This window comes from Engraulis encrasicolus, chromosome 3 (assembly GCF_034702125.1).
Source record: "Engraulis encrasicolus isolate BLACKSEA-1 chromosome 3, IST_EnEncr_1.0, whole genome shotgun sequence".
In the NCBI taxonomy this organism is placed as follows: domain Eukaryota; kingdom Metazoa; phylum Chordata; class Actinopteri; order Clupeiformes; family Engraulidae; genus Engraulis; species Engraulis encrasicolus.
Window position 1 is genome coordinate 26,678,589 of NC_085859.1, and position 5,600 is coordinate 26,684,188.

The 5,600-nt window shown below is 43.9% G+C and overlaps 1 protein-coding gene across 1 annotated transcript in view; it reads right to left on the reverse strand.

Annotated features, from left to right (window-relative positions):
* LOC134444325 (uncharacterized) overlaps positions 1-4,908 on the reverse strand; it is an 11,194-nt gene extending 6,286 nt beyond the window's left edge. The window contains exon 1 of the mRNA XM_063193663.1: positions 4,602-4,908. The gene's annotated coding sequence lies outside the window, so the exon portion shown is untranslated. The remainder of the gene's footprint in view (positions 1-4,601) is intronic.
* Between the last annotated feature and the right edge of the window lie 692 nt (positions 4,909-5,600).

Here is a 5,600-nt window from a genome sequence, read left to right on the forward strand (position 1 = left end):
GCAGGGAGGGAGAGGCACAGAACCCAATTTACAAAAATCACTGGCTGTTCAGGATACATCCATTCATCAAGAGAAGGCACACAAACACAGTCACACACACAAAGTCAAAACTGCACACACTCACACAGACACACACACGCACGATGGGACGAGACAATGGGAAGCTACATGTGTGTTGTTACACTGTGGAGTTACAGTATACATCTTGCCTCTTTGCTGTTGCTAAAAACATTGTGTCATGCAGAAAGACACAAAACAAAATGTGTACAGAGAGAAAGAGAGAGCGAGAGAGACAGGGGGGGGGGTGACAGAGAGAGGCAATGGGGCTCAATGCAGATGCACATCAAGATGAGAGGGGGGGGGGTGTGGAGAGGCGATACTAGACAATATCAGCTACATGTTCACACAAACACACATACTTGCCTACACAAACACCCACACAAACGCAGAGAAACACACACACACACACACACACACACACACACACACACACACACACACACACACACACACACACACACACACACACACACACACACACACACACACACACACGCACACAATTTGATTTGAGTGGCAAAGTTGGAAGGTGACAGTACTGTAAAGACATTTTCTTTGTTACCGAGTGCTTGAGTGCCTGCATGTGTTCTGTGTGACCAAGCACTCAAGCGCCTCGTCACGGAGACTGACTGACAGATAGAGAGAGCCAGATGAATGCCATCAGCGGGAGAAATGAAAAACCCTACAAGCAACCATGGAAAATTGCCAAGCAGGCAGGCAGGCAGGCAGGGTTAAGTAGTCTGAAAAACAGAGAGAGAGAGAGAGAGAGAGAAGAGAGAGAGAGAGAGAGACCTGGCTGGCTACGTATAGGGCCTTTGAGAAGAAAGAGGAAGACGTAGAGAGAAAGAGAGAGAGAGAGAGAGAGAGAGAGAGAGAGAGAGAGAGAGAGAGAGAGAGAGAGAGACCTGGCTGGCTACGTATAGGGCCTTTGAGAAAAAAGAGGAAAGGTAGAGAGAGGGAGAGAGAGAGAGGGGGGGGGTTAGAGAGAGAGAGAGAGAGGAGAGACAGACAGAGGGGAGAGAAGCAAACTCCTGGTAATTACCCTGACATTTCAGAAAAGGACAGCAGTGATGGAAGTCAAGTGAAGTGTGGGGGAGGGAGGGGTACGTATACAGTGTGTAGGGTGGGGTGTAGTTATACAACATGGCATATTTTTTTGATGACCAGTCTGCGAGAACGCAAAGATGTGATGATCGCAAATTAAAGTTAGACATTGAAAGTGGCCAATTGCTCGCTATTCCTTTACCCACATGAAGAGATGTACAGTACTGTACGTCTTTTAGATGTAAACTCAGACTGTCTGCGTGCTGGGATAATGTCCTTACATGAATGTAGCGCTATAGCTGTCAGTCTCTCACAAATGTTGTATGTGCCTAGTTTGCCTCGAAGCTTAAGTCTTTATAGATGTGCACACACTTACACAGACTAGTAAGATTCCAGAGACAAAATGAGAGGCGGGAGATTGAAGAAAGAATAAGAGCATTGTGACTGTAAAATAGATGCGGAAACACAAACAACTCACAGCAAAACTTTCAGCCATAAAGGGATGAATCATAGCAGCAATAACAAAAGAGAAAAAAACAAAACAAAACGTTGCCTCGACACAAAAAGAAATGACCCAATTTCAGAGTTGCTGAATCATCCAGTGGATGCACTGTCTTAACATGAACTTTCACGCTATTTGTTCCTTCTAAACTGTTGAGGCACTCTTCGCTGCATGCTGTATGAATTGTGCTATGAAAACATACGTATTCATTATTGTTACTGCTGTTTTCATTATTATGTAATTTCCATGCTTTGCATCTACACTGCTGCACCTACTGACAGCTTTTCAGAGGCATTTGGTTAGGATAATTTTGCATTCAAGCAAACATTGGTGACATTGTACTGTATTTGTGACGATGCAAAACTGCAAACAGCAAAATTGCTACTCTATTCCTTAATCCGATTCAAGGGGTTAGTTTGGTAGCCTGGCGACACCATCCATGTACTCCACCCAAAGATTTTGGCTCCGCACATCGTCTGGCAAAAGCCTCGAGCTCGGTTCTCTCAGTGTTTCGCCAATCAGCGAACAGTTGAGAGTGGTGACGTAGAACTCACCCGTGAGCTCTGTTAATGATTGGTTAAGGTGGTTAATATTCACACTTTCGTTTTGTTATTTGTATGCTTTTGCGACACAATAACGTAACAGACATGCTAATAAAGCACAATATGGGTTTTAATTTGAGTTTGGAACTTCAATTAATTTCAATGATGAGACCATCTCCCATCATCCACGGAGACGGATTCCTTATGGCTGTTGCCAGACTGATTGACGGGACTCAACAGTCGGCTATTCGCCCAGGCTATTAGTTTGGAGGGATTTTACACACTTCCCCTGGCGGTCGAAAGTGTTGAGGCACACTGCACTTACACTTACCTGGCAATCACCAGCCTATACATATAGTCTGGGAACCGTCTATACATTTTCTCATAGGGGAGGTTGCTCTGAACTATTCACAATACTACAGCACAGTACACTTGATGGAGAGCTGTTTTCGCATCGGGTGTCAACATGATGGATCTGTCAACGTACAACGAGCTTTCCTTTGTCTAATAATAATATAATTAGACACATCGCCACCTCTTCTTCTCCCTCGCCATTCTGTGCTTCATGCTGTCTTTCAGATCAGAATGATTGTGCAAAGCAACACTTATCATTCTGCACATCTGCGCTCAGCAGCGGTCCTATCCTCTTGGGGGCCTTAGGCAAAATATAGACATTGGCCCCCCCTTGAATTACTTTCGCTGGTATTTACCATGCTGGGGGTGACTCTTGGGGGGTCCCTACAGTGGTCAAATTTGGTGGCAACTGCCTAGTCTGCTAACTGGTAAAAGCAGCTCTGTCTGCACTGGCAAAAGCAAGTGAAAAAAGCGAGTGGAAGTGGTGATGAGGAGACAGGGCCTATCAAACAGGTGGTCCTACCAAACTGCGGAAGCAATTTCAGCTGCACAGTGCTTGGATTGTGCAATGCAAATACAACAATTTTATTTAAATTCTATGACCCATTGTGATTTTAAGTCCAGGTTGAACATGTGGGTACAATAGAGATTTGACTACTGTTAACTATTATGACTTATTTTTATTTCAACAAGTGCAGTCAGAGATGCTACAGACTTCATTGGAGCGCACTCTTCCAATAATACCTACCTTTTCAAATATGAGTAAAGGAAAGGTCAAATGATCTTAATCTTCCGCAAAAAAATCTCTGTCTCTTTCTGTATCTGTGTCTGTACCTTTTTTGTCTTTTTCCATGCCAAGTTATATTCCCATATGTGCATGTGCATAAGTAGGAGAGAAGAAGAATGTGTGAGAGTTAAGCAGAGGGAGAGAGAGGGGGGTAGGAGAGAGAGAGAGAGAGAGAGAGAGAGAGAGAGAGAGAGAGAGAGAGAGAGAGAGAGAGAGAGAGAGAGAGAGAGAGAGAATTTGTTTGTTTGTTTTAACACTTATTTCATTATATTATCATTACCAATGTAACTTCAACCAATGCAAAATATTTTCTGTCATGCTAATACAGCTTTGAATTGAGAGAGAAAGAGGGAGTGAGGGAGGGAGAGGAAGAGAGAGAGAGTCCAATATGTGCAGGCGCACAGAGAAGAGTGAATCAATCATTGATCAAGTAATGTTGCGAGTGTTCGAGTAAGTCGACGTGGCTCAATATCCTCAGTGCTCTATGTACTGTTTATGACTGAACGCAGAGGAAGAAAGATATTGAAAGAAAGACAGCGAGAGAGATGGAGGGATCGCTGAGACATTTCTTCTTCAAACAAATGCCATAAGCTGTGTGATCTTTATCCTGCATCCTCCCACTGCTCTGTCAAGATGACTGTTTACACAGTAAGACTTGGATGGTCTCCAGGCACAGTGTCAAGCATCACAAAACAAAACAAAAAAATAAAACTGAAATCATTCTTGCTTTCTGGCTTGCCTTTTCCTCCTTGTATTTTTTTGTTCTGTGCCTCTATTTCCCACCACTATCTCTCCCGCTGGGGCTTCCAGCTCATAAAGTGAAGGCTGGTAGTGGTATGTAGTATCTACATTACGCTGAGACTGAAGGGGCGCACTGTGGAGATCACTTGTGTTTACACTTCCACAGACGAAGCGCTTCTAAGGCAAGGAGAGGAGAAGAGAGCCAATATCCGATATCTCTGTCCCATTTAATTGTCTTCGATATAGTGGCCCACACACAGTGCAATGTGGCTGGGAACTCCCACCAGACAGTCCGAATTGACTTATACGGAGATTAAGAACCAGGATTGACAAAGTGTACGTAGAAGATCAAAATTGATGAGTTAGTGACGGACTTAAGCAATGGAAATTTAGATAAACACTGCATTGACTTGGAAAGGAAAGATTACCATGCTGTGCACTACAATAACTAATAATACAGTACATTTTAATATATAAACATTCATAAACTTTACAATAAAGAATATTATATTTTTACTGTACAAAAAGAAGTCAGGCAGAAAGCAGCCAATATCTCATAGAGTGCACATACCTCGTTGAAGTGGAAATCAAGGGTGACATGCTGAACACCAGCATAAGGAAAGAGAGCAGTGATGATTGGCATGCCATCAAAAAATCCAAATTCCATGTTCTTCAAACAGCTGGATAAGTGAAACCACCCACTGAATTACGAGTGCTGTACAGTATGTAAAAAGCAAACATTATCCAATCCCAGAGAGTTTGGACAGCAAGTTATCTACAGTGTAATTCTAACAATTTTATGGGAGAAGCAGAGAAGCTGATGACTATCAAACACTGTAACTTTCCCGTATCCTCTCTCCCTTCTGCCCGCCTCTTACACTCTCCTATCACGCTCTCTCTTCTCTCGCTCTCATCCAATTACCACAATTGCACTCTCTCTCACTCCGATACTCTCTCCATCTTTGCTCTGGCATGTGAAATACATGGCTCTTCCTTCTCCCTCCTTCTACCCTCTCTTCTTTCTCTCTCTCTCTTTTTCTCTCTCTTTTCTCTCGCTCTCTCTCTCTCGCTCTCTCTCTTCTACTTCTTCTTGTTCTCCCTTCTTCCTTTTGCCTACAGTACTCCCCCTCCTCTCACTTCTGACTGCACAGCAGCTTGTTGCTTGGGGAGCGTGTGCGTACGAGTGAGTGTGTGTGTGTGCACGCGCGCATTTTCACCATCTCCCTCCCTCCCTCCCATGTACAGTAGCATCACACATGCATACACGTCTCTATCATGTTCACAGTCTTGCGCACCAGCTTTCTCCCTCTCTCTATCTCTCTCTCTCACTCTTTATCTTTCTTTCTCTCTCTCGCTCTGTTGCCGTTCCCTCTCTCCTGTCTCTCTTTGTAGGTTTCCCTCTCTTTCTCTCTCTTCACTTCTCAACCTCTCTCTCCCTCTCTCTCTCTCTCTCTCTCTCTCTCTCTCTCTCTCTCTCTCTGTATGTTTCCTTCTCTTTCTCTCTCTTCACTTCTCCACCCCTCTCTCCCTATCTTTCTCACACACACATTGTATCGTCTCTATCTCTCTC